Genomic DNA, 27207 nt, shown 5'->3' on the forward strand with positions numbered 1-27207 from the left:
ATAAAGGCCTTAGTACATTATGAAAATTTTCAGACATAATTTTCATAGTAAGATAGGACAAGCTATGTTACAGTGACAAATTAATCCTGGTATGTGACCAGCCGAAGGCAGCAAGTTTATTTCTCTCTTTTACAAATTCTCCTATGTGTCAGATAAAAGAGAAGAAGGCTATCCTGGCTGTCTCCCAGATTTAATTATGGATTCTATTTAGATTTGTGTTCGCTGTGGTTGTGTCTAACACTTTACTAGTTGAAACCATGACAGGAGATTGAGGTATAAAGGGCAGATCTACTAACCGTATCCCGGCTTATTTTGTTGCAACTAGTAATAACATGACTTCATTAGGAAAACAAAAAATCCACGACAAAAATGCTAAGCTGAATGGCATGCCAGAAGAAAAGGTGCATACTGGGGCTGTTCTAGACAAACTGGGATGTTGAGTCTTTCTATTCTAAGCCATTGAAGATGGCTTTATTTTGTAGTCATAACAATAATCAAACATCCGTTTCATAATCATTGTAACCAGAATTGCTTATCTTCAATCATTATTATTATTACTCTTTCCCTCCATATAATATTGTTTGTGATGACTTCTTGCTGTTTACGAGTCTCCTTTCTTTCTTATTCTGTCCTTTGTCTGCGGAGAGAGGCACAGCCTTGGTATTTTTCAACTGGAGGCAAAAAATGTAGGCAGGGTACAAGATGTGAGAAGACAGGAGACATTCGTGCTTCCCCCCCAAAGGACAAATTCTGCTTTTCTCTTTTTCCCACACCCTCAATTGAACACCAGGAAAAAAAAAGAATAAAGATATAACCCTCTGTGTTTCTAGTCATTAGACAACACAGCCTCTATTAAAAATTGCAAACTGTGGAGTGAAAGGCTCACAAACTAATTATAACTTACATTGTCCCTTTTTGTAGAATGGCTTCTATATATATGCATGCTTTCTAATTCACCCATTCTCCAGATTGATAAAAACTTATTTTAACCTTTGCCTAGTTTTTTTCAGTCTAAAAATGGTGCTACTCAGTGTAATAGATTCTGCCCTTTATGAACAAGATCCTTAGTTAGACAAGGGAAAAAGGAAGATGCAAAGATGACTATAGAACACTTAATTCCATTTCTACCAGGCATATATTTTCAAAAACCCACTATGGAAGGCATTCTATTAATTATATTCAAGCTCTCCAGGGAGTTAGAGTCCAGAACACTCCATTGAGAAATGATCCGTGCATAAGGATAACTGCTTCTATGAAATGACTTGCTTCAGGTGTTGTCTGCGCTATTGTCACGGAAGTACTGCCCCGCGAAGACTTTGCTAACACAAGCCCTGGCCAGGCCTGCTTCTACACTTCAGTTTTGGTGGAAGATACCGGAATTGGGGAAAATAATAAGAGCCAACAGTGACTTAGGGTTCAGAGCCCAGGGATGATGTAAAGACATTATGAGTTCTGGGCCTATCAAATTATTAGCAGCTTGAATAACACACATTTATACAATTGCTCCTAAGGAAAAATTTATACCTGATTACAAACGGTGTGACCTTTAGAACATAAACATTAGAGAACTCATTTATACGTAGCAATTTTAGAATATAGCCTGCTTTGGCAAATATTATCACCTATAGCAGTATGTTCCTGTAAGCTCTTCATATAGTTTTTCTTTCTCGCCCATCATTAAAGCTTTTCTGCCTTTTTTGCAATCCATTCTGACATTGTGTGTGTATATGTGGAGTGTATATATGCAGTTTGATAGTCTTTCCAGTGGTCATTGGTTTTTGTATCTGTATCAAGAATGAATTTACCACCTCACACTCACATTGCAAAAAGTCGTTTATCACTTGTACTCTTCTAAAGACACCGATAAGAGAGTGAAAAGACAAACCACAGGCTGGGAGACAATATTTTGAACTCATACATCTGATATAGGACTTGTATACAGAATATATTGGAAGCTCTCAAAACTCAATGATAAAGAAACAAGCCAATTAAAAATGGACAAAAGATGTGATATGGACAGACACTTTGGCAAAAAAGATACAAGGATGACGAATAATATATGAAAAGATACTCAACAACTTCTGGCATTAGGGAAATGCAAATTAAACCCACACTGAAATACCAATGGAATCCTACTAGGATGACTAAATTTATAAAGCCGGATCATATCGAGCATTGATGAAGATGTGAAGGGACTGAAACACCCTTACGTTGCTAGTGAGAATGTAAAATGGCTCAACTACTTTGAAAAATAATTTGGTAGTTTTCTTAAAGTTAAATACATATGTACCATATGATCCAGCCATTCTACTCCTAGTTTACTGAAGAGGAATGAAGCATATATCCATACAAAGACTCGTACATGAATATTCAAAGTAATAGCCCCCAACTGGAAACAACTCATATGCCCATAAACACATAAATGAACAAAAATGGAATACTGCTCAGCAGTAAAAATAAATTAACTATTGACATATACAGCATGAATGGATCCTAAAATCATTATACTGAGTAAAATGAGTCTGACCCCCGCCCCAAAAAAGTACATACTATATAATTCCATTTATGTAAAATTCTAGACAAATACACACTAATCTATGGTAAGAGAAAGCAGGCCAGTGGTTGGCTGTGGCTGGTGGAGGCAGGGAGATACAGAAAGGAGGGATTAGCAAGGGGCATGAGGAAATTTTAGGGATGATGCATTTATGAGTATTATTTCAACTGTGGTGTTGATTCTACAGGTGTATAGATGTATCAAAACTTATCAAATTGTACACTTTAAATATATGTAGTTTATTTCATGTCAATTATATCTCAATAAAACCATTAACGTCATTTATTATTATTTTCCCACCCAATAGGCCATGGGAAAATCCAATACCATTTATTATAGCCACCGGGAACTTTGCAGTCTCAAGTGACATTCTTAAGGATATTATCCTAAGGGTATGATTTTTTTATTCTTCAGTCCATGTTAATTAGATCTGAGCTGCCCATGATCTGAGACACTTTTATTCAGGGATGCCTTATCTTTATACTAAATTATACAATATTTGTCATGAATATGTACACTTCTCATGACAATAATTCTTAGCAGCCAGTAGCAACTAACACAATTTATACTATATATAATTGGATACAAAGAGATCACATTGAGTTTTTTTCAACATTCATGACCTTGGTTTATTCTGTAATTATTTATAGAAATTTTGTGAACAAACACTTACTGGAAGTTACAAACAGATATGTGGAAACTAAATGTAAACAGTGGTAATAACATACACCCAATGAAAACAAAAAGTAAATGTAAATGCTGGTGTTTCATGTATTCAGAAATATTTTTGAAATAAAAATAAATGCATAATTACCTGACTGAACAATTCCTTAAAAGTCTTGTTCTCTGCTCATGACTTCAATTTCAAGCATGGTATCGACAAACAGTAAATGTTCAATAAATGCTATACTTTTTCATCTGATGTAATCAGGAAGTTAGCTCTTCCAGGAAAGTGACTTCATTGGGTAACTTGAAATTCTTTTTGTACAAGTACCAGAAACTTCTTCATTCATGATTTATTTTGGAAGCGTACCATCTAAAATGCACTGTTCACAGCTCTACCTCCCATAGAGTGTATGCAACTTAATCTAGCCCTTTATTGAGGATGCAAAAAATGTGTTCCAGAAATTGTGCTGCGTTCACAATTTTAGTAATAAATAATCTGAGATGTTCAGAAAGGTTAAGTAACTTTCCACAGAATGTATGAAGCTGAAATATGAAAGAGAGGGATCTGAACTTAGGTGTGTCAGACACAAAACTTTCAAATCTGCCCTGTTTTTTTGCAAGCTAAAAACAGTTAGGTACAATGATATCCAAGTTTCATTCTAGTGAAAACGCTATTTGGAAAACGGTAACATCAATTAATGAAGGTTGAATGAATTATCTGCTGAAATGGACAGGATGATTTCATAATAATCTACCTATTCAGGTAGAATCATTACACATACACGATCCAGTCAACAGCTAGAAATATGTGTAATTGTTAAAAAAATTTCCATCCTGTAAAATGTCTAAACAATCAATGATTTGATAATATACATACAATACATATAGGAAATCAAGTACTAGTTATATAAAACATGATTTCTCAATTATTTTATAAGATTTCAGTTTGTTGATTTATTTCATTTTGATAGTCATTTTGTTAATGAACCGAGCTTTTTCTAGAAATAAAGAAAGCTTGTGTTTCACTTTATTTTTCTTTTTGTGCATTTTTTCAATAAATATTGAGGACCTACTATGAATTAGGTGATGGGCGTTTAATTCACTATGAAATGCACACTATTCATACCTCCTCTCATTCCAAGTTGAAATCCCACAGGGCTGAAGCTTAAAATCATGATCCTTTTTATAAAACAACCTTCGGTTCACATCAGTAAGCGAGGTTAAAAATAAAATATCTTGTGAGAAAGTTTCCTGTTTTTGGCAAAGGATTTGAAGCTTTATTTGGAATCCTAGTAAATGTCTTTGAATCTGTGTTTATTGATTCCACATGATCCAGGTCGTATGCGGTCAAAATGCACCAGGATTAGTGCTCCTGCATTGTTTTATACTTGAATATCTTTCCAGGTGAACTTTAGTTTGGCTTTCAAGCAAGTTTTTAAAGTTTTTTTTCTTTTTTCCTAGTTTGTTTTGACCTTTCATTTTTCTTATCTGCATGAATATGTGTGTGTGATTCTTTGTATATCTATACAGAATATTTTATATTTACCTCTTAAGTTAAATATATTTTACTTCAAATGTTAAAACTTATATTTGAGACCACATATACAAATATGGATTTTAATAGTACCCTATATTCAACTTTGAATTATTTTGACTTTTGCAATTCATCAATGAATCATAGCAGAGGAACATGAAAATAAAGATGTATAACTTTCGCTTTGGGCCATGTAAAATTAGGAGGTTTTGTTAATGGAAGATATCTGTGAAAAATCATATAAGCAGGACTAGATTCACTGTGACAATAACAAAAAGCGAAATCCAGCAACCACCAAAAAAATTAGGAAAAAAGTACATAGCAAAAACGAAAGATTCACCCTGTCACTGCAAAAAAAAGTAATGGAATCAGGCAGAGTTCTGGGTTGTGGAAGACAGCCAAAGTCTATGCAGGGTTGGTGTCATTTCTGAAAGCCTCAGGAAATACTGGGGACAGAGGGCAGGGTTCTATTTTACTGTGCCGAGCTGCACCCATCTGTGCTCAGCTTCAGGTTTCCTCATTGAGATCTGAGTATACAGAATGACACTAGGTTTTGTTTTGGGTTTTGTCCACGCTATAGCTGGAGAGGTGGAGGGAGGATGCCTCAGGCGGGAAAAAAATGAGACAGAAAAAGAATGAAATAGTTAAGTCTAGAGAGAAGAGTTTTTCAGGAGGAGAAGTAAGAAGGGGAAAGCTTCTAATATCTGAATTTTGTGAATTACCTATGTATAATCAGTGTCTAAAGAATATGTCCTTCTTGAATGAAATAGCTTATAACCAATTGTATACAGGTAAACCTGGTAGTACAAACACACTGAAGAATAGCAAATACGTAGTCCAAAACAAATCAGAGAAATCTCCTATAATGTTGTGACCTCAAATCTTGGTATTCTCAAAGTATAAACCATTGTTAACTTTGCATACCTGCTTATTTTCTTAAAAGGTTATAAAATCTTTGGTAGCATCAGAGATTTAAAGTATACTGACTTGCCCTATGGAATATTTTTTCTTGATCCAATTGGTTTGGTTTCTAATTTTTATCACAGAATGCATCTATGAAGAACAGGTCGCAGTAATTTATTTTTTGAAATATCATCTTGTTCAAGTACTCACTCCATTGAAACTTAGCTGTATGATTTTACCAATCACAACTTTCTTAGAATTTATTTTTGTCAAGTACAAAATGCGCAGATATAACACAATCTACTTCACTCATGTATTTATTCAAAAGTTATGCATTAAATGGCTATTTATTTATAGCTTGCCATGTTCCATAAAAGACTTAAGGTGTCTTACAAAAATGCACATCATATATCAAGATAAAATAGTACTTGACCCATAGCTGATGTTCAAAAAAATACTTGATTTATTAATGCAAAAATAACAAAACTGAAGCAAACAGGAAGAGGTGTTGAAAAGTATTATGGGTTTTTAAATAAGTAACATACACGAAATTCATCAAAATGCAGACATTTCTATACAATTGGTACAGATGGATTCCAAATACAGTTTCAGGTTTCTAACAATGAAAAGATGAGAACAACAACAACAACAAAACAATCAACTTAAGAGTCACTGGGTCTGGACTAAAAATTTCTTGCCTATACCTTCAAAACACAGAAACTATGTAACACAATCTAGAACACCATACTTACAGTAAGTACAGCAGTATTCTCATTGCATTTCCTTTTCGAATCCTTCAATTTAGGTAGTGGCTTCTCACCAAAACGTGCTTCAGACAAAGTGAACCTAGAACTCCAATGAGAAGCAGCCCAGACATCTGACTCTCATTGCCTGGATGAATCCTTACACAGATTTCAGATTATTTAAAGAAAAGGATGGATTATATAGTGTAACCTTTTTAAAAAATAGCTTTATTAAGGTATAACTGATATACAAAAAACTACACATACTTAATATATACAATTTGATGTTGGAGTGATGCCTACACCCATGTTACCATCACCAAAATGAAAGTAATAGACATACCCATCATTTTTAAAAGTTTCCTTGTGTTTTTTCGTTTGTTTTGGTTTATTAATTTTGTGAAAGAACACTTAACATGAGATCTATCCTCTTGACAAATTTTTAAATGCATAATATGTTATGGTACTGGTATAAAGACAAACATATAGCTTTGTAATAGAAATATTTCCAATATTACTTTTTTTATGACTGCTTGATATATTGGCATGCATTATTTTAATGGTAGTTTTGCATTCCAGTTTGATTTTGTTTCATACAAGTAGTCTATTAAATTTTCAGATCAAATCTTAAGGATGAAACTCTATTTTAAATTACTTTTAGGGCCGGTGCTGTGGCTTAGTGGTTAAGTGCACGCACTCGGCAACTGGCGCCCGGGTTGGGATCCTGGGCACGCACCAACGCGCATCGCTTCTCCGGCCATGCTGAGGCGGAGTCCCACATACAGCAACTAGAAGGATGCGCAACTATGACATAGAACTGTCTACTGGGGCTTTGGGGAAAAAAAAGGAGGAGGGTTGGCAATAGATGTTAGCTCAGAGCCAGTCTTCCTCAGCAAAAAGAGGAGGATTAGCATGGATGTTAGCTCAGGGCTGATCTTCCTCACAAAAAATAAATAAATTTAATAAATAAATAATAAATAAATAAATAAATTACTTTTATTACTGATACTGTGTCACTACACCACTGTTGTGTTATTTCTGTCTTTGGATTTTCATGATGATACTCTATTTTCTGTCTTTCGGTGCAGGGATAAGTATTGCTTTCTTAGTCTATTCCGCTAATTTGGAAGCTATTAGGTTTTAATCAAGTAGTGAAGTTATGTTTTTCACATCAAGAAAATATCAAAACAGATAATAAACATGTAAATTTCATATTTAGCCAATATTTTCTTTCCTTCCTTCCCAATTGTTATAGAGGTTTCTTTGTATTACATACATATTATTATATGATTAATTTTTATATTAGTTTCCATTTTGAACTCAGTTGTGAATCATATTTATTTTCTGTTAAACTTCAAATGCATTAAACTGAGTTAATCATCCGTCCTTGCAATGCGTCTCTCTTATTTCATTATTTTCCTTTTGCTCCCTGTTATCATGTGCCTCCATAGTTACTCACTTGTATTTGAAATATATATATATATTTTTTTTTTTTTTTTTTTTTTGTGAGGAAATCAGCCCTGAGCTAACATCCGCCAATCCTCCTCTTTTTTTGCTGAGGAAGACGGCCCTGGGCTAACATCGGTGCCTATCTTCCTCCACTTTATATGGGACGCCGCCACAGCATGGCTTACCAAGCAGTACTTCGGTGCGCGCCCGGGATCCGAACCAGCGAACCCCGGGCCGCCGCAGCGGAGCGCGCGCACTTAACCGCTTGCGCCACCGGGCCGGCCCCCTGAAATATATTTTTGATGTGTATGTATCTGGTAAAATATCAATTTAGGATAGAAGTGTTCTTAACTTGCAAAATAAGTAAATTTTTATTTTTTAACTTTTTCACTCAACTAGGTGTTTTTGTTCCACTCTTTTTTCTTGCTCTGTTCCTGTCTTCTTTTAGATTAATTGACTATATTATAGAATTTCATTTTAAATTATCTGTTATTTTAGCTCTAGCTCATATTTATTCAATTATTTATTTAGTGGTTGATCAGTATTCATCCTTAACTTTACACAGTCTACTTAGCTTTAATATACATACATTATAAATCAATATAATATAATTTTTGCTTCAAAGTCATATGTAGTTCAAAGATATTGAGAAGAGAAAAATATATTTTATAGTTTCCCTCATGTTTATATTTCCACGCACTCTTCGTTCCTTCAGGAAAATGTGATTCATCACCCGGTATTATTTCCTTTCAGTCTGAAGGCCATCCTCAGCTTATTCAGCAGTGTAGCTTTTTGCCTGATGAGACAATCTTTTTCTGAAAATTGTCTTTATTTCTTTTCATTCAGCACTTCAAAGATGTTGTTGCAGTCCTCCACCCTTCACTGTTTCTGGCAAGATGGCAGTGGTCATTTAAATAAATACTCCTTTGTATGTAATATATTCTTTTCTTTAATTGTTTTCAAGAGTTTCTCTATATCCTTAGTTTCTGATCAGTTTCAATATGATGGATATAGATGTGGTTTTCTTCGTATTCTTCTTGTGTGCAGGCACAATGAATTATAGGAGTCTATAAACTTTTGTCTTTCACAAAATATTTGATATTTTAAATGATTATTCCTTCAAATATTTTCCTGACTCATTTTAACTCTTACTTCCTTCACTGTCTCCAATTACACGTTATGTTGTAACTTTTGACATTATGCCACAGGTCCCCGAGGTTTTATTCACTGTTTTTATTTTATTTTATTTTTTTGTCTTTCACAGTTGACAATTTCTATTGATCTATCTTCAAAATCACTGACTCTTTATTTTGGAATCACCAATACTCTGTTAAGCTCTTCCGGTGATTATTTATTTATTTTTTGCATTTCAGATATTGTGCTTCTCGACTCTACAATTTACATTTGGTATTTTTTGCAGGTTTATTTCTCTGGTGAGTTTTCCATTGTTTAAATTTATTATGAACGTAATTTCCTTTATATCCTTTAGTGTAGTTGTAGTAGCTGCTTTAAAAACATTGTCTTCTAATTTCAACACCAGGATGATCTCAGAGTCGGTCTCAATTGACTGCCTTTTATCTTGACTATCAATCTCATTTTCCTATTTCTTTGTATTTCTAGTTATTTTGGATTAGATCTTTAACATTATAAATGATACATTGCAGAGACCCTGGATTCAGATTAAGTTATATTCCTTCCAAGAGAATTAGTCTTTTTGTTTTAGTAGTCAGTTAACATGGCTAATCTTATATTCCAGACTCTGAGTCTCAGTTCAGTTCCTTCAGCCTTAGCTGAGCTCCTCACCTCTACCACACTCATTCTTAGTGGCGAGTCAGGCAGAGATTTAAGCAGCTTCTAAGCAGAACATAGGACTATTTCTTGATGGTGTTCTCCTAGCTGGGATTTCCTCCCTCCCTTTCCAGTTGTATGGTCCCCCCAACTGGTTCTTTAAGCCAGTAAAACTGCAGGTGTTCTCTCCATGATTGTGCCACTTTTGCCTGCCTTTAAGCCAAAGAATGGGAAACTTGTTCTGTGCTGTTTCCTCCTTCCAAGTGTCAACCCCTTCTAATATCTGCTAGCTATTTTGCACTTTCTAGTGACTTCAGATAGATTTATTTTCTCTGGAGTTTATAGTTGTTGTCCATGGGAAGACTGGTTGATAAGAACTACTCAGTCATGCCTGGAGATGGAACTTCTTGATTTATCCATGTCTGTTTTGGGGATCTGTCCATATTGCTGTATGTGTATCTAATATTTTCCTTTTAAGCTCTGCATAGTGTTTCATAGCACGCATTTACCATTCTTTATTTATTTATTCCTCTAGGATTGAACATCTACAGTGTCTGCAATTCTCTGGTCCACAAACAATTTGTCTAATAAAATATATTTATAGGTATAATATATGTCTCTATGTATTTCATTAGAAAAATATATTTTATACTATATATAATTATATATATACATAAATTATATATAATTTTGAGCAACTGGACTATAGTTACTAGATCATACATATTTCACTAAATATTTCCAGATTGCTTTCAGGAATCTATAGTAATTTTACATGACCACAAGCAGTACTATGAATTCTCACTTATCAAAATCATTGCTATGTTTCTAATTTTTGCTTATCTTCTGGTTGTAAAGTGTAATCTCTTTGTTGCGATTTGCATTCTCCATTTGATTAGTAATTTTGAACATCTCTTCATATATATGTGTTACCCATTCAATTTGGCTTTCTATGAATTGTTTCTTTGTATGTTTACACACTTTTAATTGTTTCCTGTTTTTTGCTTTTGTTAATGTTGATTTTCAAGAGTTCCTTTTATGTAATTACGTGTTCAGAAATTACACAATATTTTCTCTTCATCTGTCATCTCTCTGGTAACCATATCCATGGTGTCCTTTACTGAAAAGAAATTCTTAATTTTGAAGCCTTAATATGCTCTTTTTTAAAAAATGTACTTTAAAAGTTTTATTTAAGAAAGTCATCTCCAGTTCTATTACAAAAAACATGACTTCTTATAGTTTCACATTTTTGTCTTTAATATATCTGGAATTCAATTTGTATGGGCCATACTATTGTCAACATGGATTTCTTTTTCAGCTTTATCAAACTCTGTATATGCCTGGATCTATTGCTTAGCTCTCTATTCTTTATTAATAGTCTATTGGTTCTCCATGGGGACTGTTTTGCATTTCTGCAGCATGTTTCAGTGTCTACAGTGATCCTTCTCTTTAATTTTTCTTCAAAGTTGACTTCTGTATTGGCCTATATTATTCCATAAATTTTAGAATAAGCATCCCAAGTTCCTTAACCATTTTATCCAAATATTTATTATGATTGTATTTAATTTGTAAATTAATTAATGGAGAATTGATCTTTTTACAATTTCAGTTATTCCATTCATAAAAACCATACAATTCTTTAAATATTCAGAACCTCTTTTCTGTCATTTTGTCATTAAAATTTTTCTTCATGATGGTCTTATAATTTGCTTTAAAATTAATTACTAGATAATGTGTAGTTTCAGTTTCTATGGTAAATATTTTCTATTTACCATAGCTTTAGTTTTATTTCTGTCATAAATATTTAATCTAGTAAGTAGTACAGTGCTGAATTATTTTATTAATTCTTACAATTCATTATTATTGGGTTTCTAATTATAACAGTTTTATCTCAACCCTTTCATTCTCATGTCACATTTCTTTTCTTATCTATCTATAGGGTTGTTTTGCTTACTATCATTCATAAAGCTAAGCAAATAATCTTTAACAAATATATTTAAATTTTATTTATAATTCTTTTAGACCAATTTTCTTAGAAAAATATGGGCTCTTTTAAAAGCATTTCTCTTATCATCAAAAATGAATTAAAAGCTGAAAATTAAGTTTTCCCTTTTAGATGTCTGAGGAAGAAAACTCCAAAATTACTACAATATCCATGATAAATCATCATAATTAAGGATATAAAGAGTGTAGAGAAAATTAGGCATGCAAAATCACATACCTATTTTGTTCTCATGAGTCAAACTTCAAAACCACAGAATTTATAAGAATGTTTTCAAAATTATCCTTTGTAATTTTGACCCCATGTAGGCTAAAAATTTTAACAAAAATCCTGGCAAAGTAATTACCAAATGATTGCCAAACATCGTCATTTGAAAATGACAAATTTCAAGCTTTTCCCAAATTATAAATCTTAGGTACAAAGTTTTTTCCTTACAATATGTTATGAAACACTTCTCCTTGAATTCTATTCTGTTGTTCGCTAATAATTTAGTGTTGTTATTAAGAATTTCCCTCTGTATTTTTAAAATCAGAAATTTGGAAATGAAGAAATAACCAGAAGCCTCTTTCAACTTTGGCAATACAGTGGAATAATGATGATTTCAAATATTCTCACTTAAGAAATTTCTGCATCTCCCACAACTAATGATATTTAGAAATATTTACAGAATGAAAAATCAGTAAATTAAATTGCACTGATAGTGAAAACAAATATGGTGAAGGCTCTAAGTGATTTAAATGAATCACAGAGCATATTTTGCTTGCACTCTTCGGTTGTATGGGTAGAATTTGAGGAGCCACAGTACGATGCAACGGAATTACTATCCATAAGCAGAAAGATAATGGGCGACTTTCATCATTCCTCTTCAGTCAAAGACAGAAAATGATACAGAAAGGATTTTGGAACTGCTTTTTCATATACTCAGAGAAAACATTAAAAAATTTTTGAATTTAAGATAATACATTATAAAACGTTGCTTAAGCACAAGAAGGCCTTAACACCATACTTTGTCTATTACTAACACATACCTACTTAACAAATATGATTAACAATCATAGTTGTTTATACAGAAAGTGGTTCAAATCCAAGAACATTTTTTAAAGTAATTCCGTAGAGTTCCAAGGACACGCAGAAATATTAGAAAATAAATATATCTACATATATCAGCAATATAAATATATATACAAATGTATATGCATTTAATTTCTAATGTTTGTGGCTATAAACATATATACACATACATGTATACAAATCTATAAATACTGTAATCCGATATATTTAATATGTGTGTGTGTATATATATGCACATATATATAAGCAGGCAAAACCTACACACACACATATGTCTACCAGGGCAATAATCTTAAGAATGCTTTAGAAGTATTTATAAATTATCTTCTTTAAGCATATCTGTTATTTTAGTAATACATTGTCACCCTTCATTTAAATACACCTTTTTTGTCTTAATATCTGATTTTTTAATGTCCTCCTTTGAAACTATTTGTTCCACATCATTTTTTACTTACCACATCAATATGACTTTCAATAGCATTCAGTATGATGAACATGACTGTGAAAGTATAAATGTTGAACTTAATTTTTATATTTATAGATATATAAAATATATTTATGCTACTATATCTGATTCTACCAGTTGGTGTTTTGAAAGTAAAATTCATGTTATTATCAGGTAGGCGCATGACTGTTTGCCATATATTTTCTATTAATTCCTTGGGTAATTTCAAAAAACATCTCTCTTTATTCATTAACTTTTTTCTTTTCCTGAGGTAACAGAAAAATAAAACATCTTTTAGAGTCACTGTAATGATTATTGTATATTAGCAACTTTAAATCGACAAAATATATGATTTACTCTACTACAATATATGATTTATTTTCTGAGTTAAAGTTCTTATTATTTTTTATCTCACTTTATCGCACTTGATATCTCATTGATATCACCTTAGTCAAATACTAGAATGCCATATTGATTGAACCTCAATGACTTTTCTTTCTTTATCCTCATATTTAAGTTGTCAAAATATAATTAATCATTATCACTCAGAATTATCACCAGTCTTCAGACATATGTATTCCCTCTTAGTACCTATTTCAATATTTTTTCCCTTCCCAGAGTAGTGTAATCACAAACTTCTCTGGGAAAATTACCTTATAAACATATCTACTTTTATTTTAGCATCATAAAAAATAACTGAATTCATAACTAATCACAATGATCTATTTAGTTGTGCCCAAGATACTCATCTAAGGCGAGGCTATTCAGCCTCTGTGGGCACCCAGGCATTTCCCCTGGCTCTGAGTAAATGTAAAACCTAAGCCTTAAAACACTGAAAAGAGCAAGTTTTCTGTTTAAAGTAAAATTCCAAAGAAATCTTTCTTACCTTCCCCCAAAAAAGAAAATATTAGGGTGTTTTTGATTATTTTGCAAAAGCCTACTTATTAAGAAGGAAATTAGAAAATAGGCTTTGATTCCTATTTTAAATCAATGGGATAATCAACGTAATAATATTTGCAAGATCCTCACAACTGAATAGCTTTTCAGTTATCATATAATGCATAATTTAGTTGTATTATACAACGGAATCTTTATTTCCACTCCTAGTATCACAACTTCTATAGAAAATCCTATAACTTAAATACAAAAAAGGCAAGTTATTTAATATATTTTGAGTTTATTTGTACACTGTGTGTTTGTACACTGAGGCCATGACCTTGGTCTTCTTTCTTTCCATCTATCAACTTCAAGTAATATACAATATCTAGAGAACTCTAAAAAGAGTATTCTAATATTTTTAATAAATTTCTGCTGAGAAAATAATAGCTTTTGACTCAAGAAGGAAAATTTAACAAAATACTTATATAATAATAAATAATAATTTCTTATACTTCATCATAAAGTCCCACAAAACATCTTCTTTGATCTCCACCTCAGTGCTCTGTGATAAGATGATATACAAGTGTGTAATTTACTAGGTTAACACACAGAGATTCTGAGCCCAGGAATATCAGGCTTGCTGAGATCTTGTTCTTCTGAACACTGCAAGCATGTTCCAAGAGGCTTACCTGCTGCTAGAGAAAGAGATGTGATTTCAAAATATACTCAAGGAAGTCACTTCACGCTACCCCTTCCAGATTTTCATCCTGAAGGTTTGGGAATGTCTTCCAAAAGTAGTGACAGTTTTGCTAACATAAATAAAGATGAAAGCTTTATTTCTTAATCCATTCAGAAAATCATATTTCTGTAGAGTTGTGTAGGACGAGTCATCTAATCCATGCCCCTGCCTCCAGGTGAGATGATGCTATGACTAGTCTTGTTTCCATCACCAGAAGAACGCATGCATAATGAGATACCATATGTGTAGGCATTTGGGTTAGATGAGGCTTACTTTAACGGGCTCCAGAGAGCTCAACAAGAGTTCTGAAAACTTTTAGAAAAGGAATTGGTATGTCTAAGACAGAATAGAGTTCAATTTTTTTGTGTGTGTGTGGGGAAGATTAGCCCTGAGCTAACTGATGCCAATCCTCCTCTTGTTGTCAAGGAAGATTGGCCCTGGGCTAACATCTGTGCCCATCTTCCTCTACTTTATATGGGATGCCACCACAGCATGGCTTGACAAGTGGTGCACCGGTGTGCACCCAGGATCCAAACCCACAAACCTCAGGCCACTGAAGCGGAGCGTGTGCACTTAACCACTATGCCACTGGGCCAGCCCCTAGAGTTCAATTTTTTTAAGTCAACAATTCTAGAGCATTAAAAACAAACAAACTACAAATACAAACAGTCGTCCTGGAGCTCAGATTAACCCTATATACTTTACACTCTTTCTAGTAATTAAGATGAGTTTGCACTAATTTGCCTATTAGCACAGCCTTGGTCCCATTTGTTTTCAATTTATCTGCCTGGGTTAGGAATCTGTGGTATCCTTGGTCTAACTGTTTTTTTTTTTTTATTTGATCCATTTAAAATTATAACAAAATATTTGTGACAATGAGTAATAGATGAATCATTCTATTCAGATCTCTGCTCTACTGTCGTATTTTCAGAACCATTCATTCTAAGTTAATATACCCTTTCACTCTTCAGCTCCATATAATTTTATTTAGTTCAAAGAACTTATCAGATATTATATACTTAATTTTTTTTTTTTGGATAACATCTGTCTTCTCTACTAGAATGTAAATCCCATATGGACAATAACTTTGCCTGTTTTATTTGCTACTGTATTAGGAGCCCTTAAAGAGACACTAGTGAGAGAGTAGGAATTCAATAAATATAGAATGAATAAATAAATAGAAATTTAGTTCTCTTCACATCTCTCTCTTTATCCAACCCCTTTATCAAACCAATGTTAACTATTTGGTGTGAACCCTGCTGTGCTTTCTTCCTTTGAATATATTTGCTGTTGTTGGTTTATTTGTTTTTAATAGCATCATTCTACTACCTGCTTATTTCAATGTGGACATCCATTTAGTTAAATATATTGACCTTTATATTGGGGTATTTCTATGGGATAGACCTGCTAGATGACATTTCTGGACCAACATGAAAGCTTAATTTTAATACATATTGAGAGATTACTTTTAAAAATGTGGCAAGTCATATTTCCTAGAGAAATTTATGAGAATTAAGATTTCACTACACTCTCTAGGCCATGGTTCTTTAAAATTATCTGCCTAACCGATACATGATGAAGGTATGACAACAGGTTGTAAATGCCAATTCCCTGTCTACTGGTGAGAATAACATATTTACATGCGATTATTGGATAATTGCCAAAGTTATTTAGCTCACACAGGGGTAGGAGCTATAACCTTGGTCCAATCATCACCTACTTAAACTCAAAGATTATATAAGGCTCATTAGTAAACTCTAGAAAGTTCAAATATGGCTTCCTGAGAAGGAAAAATGAATTACGTTGAAATGAATACATGTTAAAATTAGAAATAATTTTCTCATGTAAAATTGGAAGGTAAATAGGTATGATTACATGAATATAATTATAATATGTTCTGCAATAAAGATTTTACATATGCATTTTCTTACTTGGACGAGTTAAAAATTAGAATTTACTTCCCATCCAGCATTATACTTTCAACTAACGTAAAATAGTTGAAGAAAAGTATTAAATCCAAGAGTGTTTTCAGTAGCTGATATAATCACAAGGTCATTTCCTGATTGATTAGTTGTTTTTGAAAACTTATGAAAGTAGGCTTATCAAATCCCTTTTCTGTTTTCTCTTTCTTAAGAATTTTTAAAATGCTTCAGCCTGATGAAAACGCTTTCCCTCATTTCAATCAAGAGAAACTGCACTTTCATAAGAGTAGTGATTATATCTTACCTCCTAAATTGAGAAATTTTTCCTTTTATCATTAACCTAATATATTGCAGTTTTTCCTTATAATAGTCTCATTCACAAATGCTTTAACTGTTCTTGACTTTTCAACTATAGTGGCTGCCAGGTGTTTCACATTTCAGATAATTTCTATAATACCTTTTGAGATAATTTTCAATCTATATCTTATTAGTTTTAGGAGTTTAGAATTAAGTTCCTCTTTTTCCTTTTTCTGTGGCACTCTCATTAAACAATAATTTTCTTTAAGGTTTTCTAGGATGTGAAAGGCCACAAATATGTATTCCAGATTTGTCAGTCAGTTTTGTAAGTGGGGTCCTTGAGCAAGTAAACTAATCTCTGAGTTTCCATTTTCCTCACTTAAAACGCGCACAATGAGGTTCTACGTGATGATAAGGTGCTATGCGATGATATACAAGTAGCTGGCACATTGCAAATGCTTTTCTGTGTAATTTGACTCCTTTGGTTTTCCTTTTCTGAGTGGATTTAACTAATTGATTGTTGTAACAATTTTTAATTAATATTTTTGTTTTAAGAATATTTAAATGGTGTCATATTGTTCAGTTATTTCTCTTTCCTTTACTATGATTATCTCTTTTAGCATGTTTGGAAACTACTTATAAAAGTGTAAAACTGGTTTATTGTAATGCACTACTACTAAGGACCTAAATATATGCTATTTTCCTTTCTAGGCAGATGCTCTACTGCAGAACTTAGACAAGCTATATTCATACTTAACAGGCTTCAGTTCATTGACTTGAAGGCATTAGATCAGGTTCAACAAAGAATACATCAAAATGTATTTCTGGAAAATTTTTAATATTTATTTGACTCAATCATTTTGGAATGACTGTGTGTTAATACCATGGGAAGTGGTTATATTTATACTCCAAATCTTCAGTTCTGGGTAAAATTCATCACACTAATGTTACAGTGTTTCCCAGGCCTTTCACATCAAGTCTACACTTCACCTGATTTTCAAGGGCCTACGATACCTGGTCACCATGTCCAGTCATTTGTTTCTCCCTCCTTTATCCCCACACCTGAGTATATATATGACTGAATCTCTCCCTCTCTTCTTCTGCTCGTGTTGTTTCTCCTGAAATGAAAATTACTCCACCTAATTTCCAAACCCTGACAAATTTTCAAGGCTCAGTCTCTAATGTGCAGGTACCAAGCTCTCATGTCCTTGCCTGGCCTACCATTGGAAGATTGTCTGTTGATAAATAACATTTTTTTCTTTTTACTCATGTCCTGTTATGAATTGGAACTTAACTAGTTTCCTGTGGGTATCCCATTTCTTGAGATTGTAAACTGTAGGGAGGGGAAAGTGGGCAGGAACCAGGTTAGCAGCGTCCCTGATATCTGGCTGAACGGAAACAACCTACACCTCTGAGTCATTTAATTGCTCCTGCTCAGTTGCTAGACTCTACACCTTAAAACTGTTTTGAAAAGTATTCTAGGGAAAGTATTATAAAAATACATTATTCGATGCAATTAAGTTAGATAAACCCAGAAGCAGGAACAATAAGGTGACCATTAATGGAGTTTGGACTATGCAGAAAACCAACATAAGCAATAGAAAAACCATTTTACTTAATTGCTTCTGGTAATAATAATAAATATTTTGAAAACTTAAAAAAAGTGGAATGCTCACCCTCACACACACTTATTTTACTGCAAAATAAGAATTAGAGGAGTCTCTGAATAAAACACTTTAAATTGCTTAAGAGAAATTGAGCAAACACATCTAGACATTCATTAAATGTATAATTATGCAAAATTCTCTCCAATTATAGTAAATGAAGTATTTCATTTTCTTTATACTCTAAAAGTTTATGATCAAATTGGTAAGTCTGGCATACACAAAAATGCTATGAAAATACCTTATATAAATATGAATACTAAACTGAAAATTAAATTAATGGTAACATTTTTGTATTACATAGTATTTTTTAATTAGAATTAATTTGCATAAGACAGAGTACAGGGTAGTAATACAGAAAAGATAGAGGTAAAATACACTACTTTTCAAAAAATGTTTGCTTTGTTTTTATTTTATTTTATTTTTTTCCAATTATTTTTTTTTTGCTCTTTATGCATTTCTTTTTTTTTTTTTTTAATTTTTTGTTTATTGCAGTAACATTGGTTTATAACATTGTAAAAATTTCAGGTGTACATCATTGTGCTTCTATTTCTGCATGGACTACATCATGTTCACCACCCAAAATACTAATTACAACCCATCACCACACACATGTACCGAATTATCCCTTTCAGCCTCCTCCCTCCCCCCTTCCCCTCTGGAATCCACCAATCCAATCTCTGTCCCTATGTGTTTGTTTATTGTTGTTATTATCTACTACTTCATGAAGGAAATCATACGGTATTTGACCTTCTCTCTCTGACTTATTTCACTTTGCATTATACCCTCAATGTCCATCCATGTTGTCACAAATGCCTGGATTTCATCATTTCTTATGGCTGAGTAGTATTCCATTGTGTATATATACCACAGCTTCTTTTACCTGTTCACCTTGGGTAATTTCTTCTAGTCTTTCTTCCAGCTCACAGATCCGTTCTTCTGCATCCTCTACTCTGCTTTTGAGTCCCTCTAATGAATTTTTCTTTTCCAGTATTGTACTCTTCATTTCTGATTGGTTCTTTTTTATATCTTCCATTTCTTTGTTGACATTCTCACTGAGTTCATCTATTCTTCTCCCCAGATCAGTGAGCATCCTTAACACTCTTAGTTTAAACTCTCTGTCAGGTAGGTTGCTCATTTCTGTTTCACTTAGTTCCTTTTCTGGGGTATTGTCCTGTTCCCTTACTTGGAATGTATTCTTTTGCCTCCTCATTTTGCCTCTTTCCCTGTGCTTGTGTCTAGGTATTAGGTAGGTCAGCTACGTCTCCTGCTCTTGGATAGGTGACCTTATGTAAGTGATGCCTTAGGAGGCTTCCAGTGTGCTTCCCTCAGTTCTCAATGTTCCAGGGGTGACCCCTATGTGGGCTACGTGTGTCCTTCTATTGTGGCCTGTTAGCTCTCCCTATAGGCGCCCAGGGAGGCTGAGTTATGCTCCTGGCCAGCTGTTGTAATGCTCAGCTGCTTGTAGTTGTTGTGGGCCCTTCAGTCTCTTTATCAGGTGTGGGGAGCCCCAGCACAGTTGGCTGCAAGTTCTAATACCACATTTGTGTTGCAGTATTTCTTTTAACTGAGTAGGCCCCCAGCGTGGCAGGTTGTTAGGCTCAGGGCCTTACAATTGCTGTAAGCCTCTAGCCTATTAGGTCTCTTGTCAGCTCTCTGAGGATTGCAGCTGGGTGGGGCTGGCCTCAGGCACAGGAGCAACCAATTGTTTCAGGCTTTGGAAGGTGGGGCAAACCTCCTATGTGGGTCTTTGAGAAGCACAAGTCTTCTGCAGCTGACAAGCCCTGTTGCCCACATGTCCACACACACAGTCAACACAGTACTGCCCCGTGTGAGCGCCCCCACCTCCCCAAGCGGACCCAGTCTCACCACGGCAGGAGCACCACACACTCTGCCACCGCCCCACACTCTCCACCCGCTCCTTGTGCACACCCTGCCCCGCTCAAGTCGGCTCACTCAGTTGCCAGGCTGCAGAGAATCCAGTCACCAATCTATGCAGGCCCACACGTTGCCTGAGGGCTTGTTGTTGGGTGGGGCCAGTCTCTAGGGTGGGCTGCCTGCCCTGGCTGAGCTGGATTAAATCTGTGCTCTAGCGGGTGGGGCAGACCCTGGGCTAGCAGGCCTCAGGGAGAACTCCAATGGCGTCTGTGTCAGCATGCTCACACCAGGCCACAACAATGGCTGCCGCCAATGTCCCAGTCCCTGGAGAGGTCTCACCCCTCACCGAGATGCACTCAGGGCCTATTAGGTGAGTCTCTTGTCACCAAAGCACTGTGCACCTTTCTTTCTGGTGATTTTAGGATGCTTTCTGAAATGGGTGAGTTTGCGCTTGGGCCCTTTAAGAGCCAGTTTTAGTTTCTTTGTGAACCGGGTTTTCTGGGGGTCTCCCCAATGCTTTAGCAGCAGGCACAGTCAGATATTATGCCGCTGGTCTCGATTGTGCTGGGTCCACAGAATGCCCACAGCGGGGGCGCTCCCGGCTCAGGGCCCCGCGCCTCGAGGGAGGCTGCGCACCTGTGAGCTGCTCCCGGCGGCCGTGAAGCTGGCGGCTTGTGAAGGCGGCGTTTTTCCTCTCCGGAAGGGAGTCTCTGCCTCTTCCCCCTCAGTTAGGATTGTCCGTTGTTGCAGGAGTTCCTCTCATCCAGTTTTCAGTTCTGTCTCGGGGGTAATTTTTCCACGAGTAGTTGTAAATTGGCTGTGTCCACGGGAGGAGGTGAGTTCAGAGTCTGCCTACGCCGCCATCTTGACTCCGCCTCCTGCTTTGTTTTTAAAACACAGGAAAATAATTGTTCTTGCTAAAAAATATATACTCTTGGTTCACTGTTTCTTTAGAATGTTGTATCCTATCTTTGATTATTGACTTCGTCATTGAGTAGTTCCTCCCTTCCACCCTCCCTTCCTCCCTGTCCCTCTGACGTTTTTTTGTATAGTGCGAATTCCTTATGCTTTTCTTAGTATTTCTTCTTGTTATTTGCTTGTTTAATCCTGCTTATGCTTATGTGGGGAATTATAACAGAATTTCTATTTGCACTGCTATAGAATGAATGAATTCTTCTAGACTTCCTTCCCTCATTGGCCTTCTCTCTGCTGGGTAAAGTGCACTACCCACTTCCCTAAGAAAATATTCAAGGAGGTATTCGAGAAGCTGGTGGGGATAATTAGGGTGGTCTGGAGCTGATGCTTTTTGGCAAACTGAGCTTTGGACACTTTAGCAAATATTTTTTTTTGTGAGGAAGATTAGCCCTGAGCTAACATCTGATGTCAAGCTTCCTCTTTTTTTGCTGAGGAAGACTGGCCCTGGGCTAACATCCGTGCCCATATTCCTCTACCTTATATGGGATGCTGCCCCAGCATGGCTTGACAAGTGGTGCGTCTGTGGGCGCCCGGGATCCGAACCTGCGAACCCTGGGCCACAGCAGCGGAGCGCGCGCCCTTAACCTCTGTGCCACCGTGCCAGCCCTGCAAAATTTTATTAAACACCTTGTAAAAAGAATCATGAAGGAAGAGCATTCATATGGGTGGGATATCCACAAAATGCTGCTCTGTTTTTATAGTTTGAGTCATGAGGCATTTTCTCCCCTCTTATTTGTCTGGTGCCCATATATATGTATATAGCCTTGTAGAATACATACTGAGAAGTATGGGGGAATATGAGTGTGTATATATATACGCTTTTATATATATAAACATTATATATATACAGCATATTTTTGCTCATTTCTTGTTGGAATAGGGAAAGGAGATTTTTGTGACTTGACTTCAGTCAACCATTTTTATCTAGAAGACAATTGAAGCTTTTCCAACTGCCAGATTCTAGCTATCGGCAACACAGAATTAAATCCTATCAGAAACAAATAAGTATACGGAATTTCTTTTTCTATGATTCTGTTTGTTGATATGTTTAGAGTCATCTGCTAGAGCTAATAGATTTAAAACAGCACAATTCTAATGTAGAATAGATTTTTAAACAAATTGTTATATAAACAAATATATTATTTTAGCCAGAATATTTGATATTCCAACAGTATGATAACAATCTAAATAGTTTAGATCCTGTATCTGAAAATAATAATAAGAAAACATCTGTGCACTTTATACACATTACTTTAGTGGCAATCTTAATTTATATTTTTTGTTAAAATTGCTTTGTTTCAATTATTATAGTTGGAAATATGGCTGGATCTCCACGAGCTGAGAGGAATCATGATCTGTAACTCACGTTTCTTATTGGTGGTAAGGTAGTGGTATTAGGTACTGGATACTCCAGATTTTCTATATTCAGAGTAGGTTTCAATTTGTTTACATTAAATTTCCCAATAATTTCCATTTTCCTCCAAAATATATGCCTGGTTACACTCAGTTCAAGCTATAATTAGCAACAATAAATGAGATTTTAGAAAAAAGATTACTTGCAGTACAAACTGTCTCCAATGTAATTATAGTTTAGTGTTTTGGTCACTAGTGTATTAAAAAAAAATTTTGTAGCAAATCATAACGTTTACTCATTTTAGCTAGAGCTGAACCATAGAATCAGATTTCCAGCTTCTAAATGAGAGGAACTTCCAGGAGAATAAAGCATATTGATTTATCATCGAAAATCCTCATTATTTTAATCACTGACATGTGACCGGTTTGGAAGTCTGGCCGTGGCTTCAGTCTGGTACAAATGTTGTTGATTAGATGCAAAGCAATGCCAGTTAAACAGAGCGGCAAGTTTTCGGCACTTCTCTCTGCTTCCCAGTACATATTGTACAAGGCCCCACAGCTCCAATATGGCAATAATGCCATGGCATAATAATGATTTGAGTGAAGACACTCACTCTCACACTCAGGCTTAATTTACTGCTTGAGTCAGAATTAGTCCTTTTAGAATGTCTAGAACAGCAGGTTTCCACTAACATGTATAGGAATGAGTTTTATTTTTAAAGTCAATGCTTCTCAGCAAGCGATATGTTTTTCTAAAGATTCACAACTGGAAGCATTGTCCTGTGGATAAATCCTTCACACCTTGCTTTTGTATTAACTCACAAGTAAACTGAAGTGTTAGATGCTAAAATAATAGGACTTTTTTCAAAATTTGCAACTATACAGTCACGCCCCGGATAACGACATTTAGGTCAAAGACAGAGAGTGGTCCCATAAGATTGGTACCATAGAGCCTAGGTGTGCAGTAGGCTATACTATCTAGGTTTGTGTAAGAACAATCTGCGATGTTCGCACGACGAAATTGCCTAACGACGCAGTTCTCAGAACGTATTCTTGTTGCTAAGTGCCCCGTGACTGTACATTGAAAAGATCCTCTTAAAAAATAAGAATGCAAACTATGCTAACAAAATGAATAATTGGCTTGTTTTCCTGCTAGAGACAGCTTAAATATTTACTGATCCAATTAAGAGTGGAAACTCTTTAGTTGTACTGCATAAAGTTGTTGTATATTTTCAGTGGATAGTAATAGACACTACCTTTTATAAATAATAGTCAGAACTTGTCCTTGCGGGAAAGTTTTCCATTATGAAATTTTCCATGCTTAAAAATTTCTCTCTGGCTTGATAATGGCGTATATCAAATTGCTAATGGAAGAAAGTTTTCATACAGTACACACACACACGTACACACATACACACACACCAGTATACAAACACATGTAACAACTGAAATGTAGAGATGAGTTAATCAACTCTGCAGTTCATGACAAGTTTCATTGCTCTGTGCTAGGAAAAATCTTGGTCCTATTTTGATTTTTCTTTATCATTACCAATTCATATTCTCATTCCCTTCATTTCTATATGCACCCACTTTAATCAGATTAATAAATGTCAGTGATTATGCATGTTTTATTGTAAACTACATAGGGCTGGTTTGGGTGCATGTATTTAATGTATATAAATTGTAGGGGTTTTCTTCAAGATCATTTTCTGTTTCTTAGCTTTTACAACACAATATTATATTCTAAAGATCTATCCATTTTGGTACATCTCAAGAATAATACACTATATACTTAACAATTTATGGCATGGGCACCAAATAATCAAAATTGACAGTGGCAGTAAACAATAGGTGAAGCCGTCTATTTGGTGCCTACTGGCTGGATATCAGGTATGTTGAATGAGCATCGTGTAGGTTCAATAAGGACTACCATGTTTCGTTACTAAGAAAGCTGGTGTTATATGCTGCAACTATCTTGACTCAATTTATAAATTATCTGTTCACTGTCTTAATGAACCCGTTAGAGAATAGAATTTCTTAATGGTTTGTAGTGATTTCTTACTATTTGCATTTTTGTGTCTCATTTAGAAAACCTTTTCCAACCCTGAGGTCAGAAACACAGGTCCCTTATTTTCCTCCAAAAAATTTGTAATTTTGCCTTTCATATTTAAAATGTAATTGATTATAAATTGATGTGTATGTATTGTGTGAGAAAAGGGTCTGATTCCAGTATTTTTTTCATCATTCATTGCAAAGTAAAAACTCTCCTCAATGATCTTCGACGCTAGTTCTGCAATAAATACCGTTTCCCTTTATATGTTCCATCATCTTGTTCTTCGAGAGGGAGCACTGCTGACATCGCACCATCGGCATGATGGTACTTGTTGTTGTTGTTGCTGAAGCCGTTGCTATTTAAGAGTAAGAATTCCATGTGGATGTAAAAGTTCTCTCTATTCATAATTTGCTAAGAATTGTGGTTTTACCTTGACTGTTGAATTCAATCATATGTTTTTCTATCTCTATTGACATGATCACAGAAATTTTACCTTTAATGTATTAATAAAGTGAATTTTATTGAATGCTTTTCTAATGTTAAACCAACCTCCATCTCTGGGAACAAACTCAATCCCAACTTATCAAAATCCATTATCTCTTTTTCTATATTGCTGGACTAGTTTCCCTAATTTTGTATTTAGTATTTTTCATCAATATAAATTAATGAGATTTGCTTTTCATGCGCAATCCTTATCAAATCTGGGTATCAAGTTTATAAGTTTATGTAAACTCCATAAAATGAGTTTTAGAAAATATTTTTTCTTTATTTTATATCCTGGATTAGTTTGGAGATCATTGGGATTATATTTTTGCTTCAGAATTTTATTGATCATGCTGGGGAAATGATCTAACTTGCAGTTTCCATTGTAAGGAGTTTAGAATACCTTAGATAGTCTCACTTTACTGTTCCAGTCTCTTAATTAAACTTCCCTTCACACATTACATTTTCTTGCTGTGATTCTCTCTGGATAATTTTTCAATTCTATCTTCCATTTGATCATACTTGTGTTATATTTTCCTAGTCTGCTACTTAACCTCATTCCTTTAACATTTGATTTCAAACATTTTACTATCTTAACTCCTAGATTTTCTCCAAATTCTATTGTCTCTTTTTCATATTTTATGTCCCTATTGAATTTTTGAAATATCTTAGAAAGAATATATTTTGTTATATTCTGGTTCTGGTAATTACAATATATAAAGATTTTACAAATCCACAAATACATACATACAAATCTGCTATCTTTTGCTTTTGAAGTTACTTGTTGGGAAGTAAAAAGAATATTTCCAGGTTTCTGTACAGTTACAGGCTTTCTGGGCACAGAAAACTGGAACTTAGGTCATAGAACAATCCTTGAAAGTTAAAAGATGACTGAACAGATAGAGATCTCCAGAAAGATTTGCCTTCCCAAAGGTTTGTGTTTATATTTAAAAGGAGGATGGAACCCAGAGCCAATCATTAACATACAGAGGATCTGTTTCTATCAGGAAGATTCCTATTCTCTCCCTCTCTTAGTTGATAAGGAGGGCAGCTAGCCTTTATAAACTCCCAGATTCATAATTTGAGCAACCCTTTCTTATACCATCTTCTGTGCTGTGTCTTCAAGGTATAACCACTGCCTCTCATCACGACCTTGAGAGGAGAAAACGGGGAGTGAGCAATCTATGTTTTTATTGCTGCAAGCAATAATAGTTTGCCTTGATTCAGAAATCTTGTTTTTGCTTTTAAAATAAAAATAAATAAAACTTACTAATGACTTTTGGGATATTTTTACTGTGAGCTGTTAATTCTTGAAAACCTGTCAGTACAAATTCTTTGAGGCTTGAGTAAAGGTAAATTTCTACACATAAAATTTGTTTTTCCTTTTTACATATTCTCAAAGAATTGCTTCTAGTAGTGTAACTGTAGGCAAATGTTTAAACTTTCTCTGCTTCAGTTTTCTCAGCTGTCAAATTGAAATAAAAACATTTATATGACTTTTGCAAAAATAATAAAAGATAATATTAAAGATATAAATACAGTGCCTAACAAATAATCCGTAATCTACTAATATGAGTTATTATAAATATTCTGCTAAATTAAAATTTTATCAGCTAACTTTAAAACATCTAATTCTGAGGACTATTTGGAAATGTTTACCAAATGTTTCAAATTATCTTCATATCATTAAAAGTAAGGGCAACAAGATAATTAATTGTAACCTACCATTAACAAAACATTATTCAAGTTGCTAGGGATAACAAAAATACAAAATTAATCCTCACCCTGCATTATTCTGCAATCTAGATG

The sequence above is a fragment of the Diceros bicornis genome, chromosome 2, assembly GCF_020826845.1.
Source record: "Diceros bicornis minor isolate mBicDic1 chromosome 2, mDicBic1.mat.cur, whole genome shotgun sequence".
Taxonomy (NCBI): domain Eukaryota; kingdom Metazoa; phylum Chordata; class Mammalia; order Perissodactyla; family Rhinocerotidae; genus Diceros; species Diceros bicornis.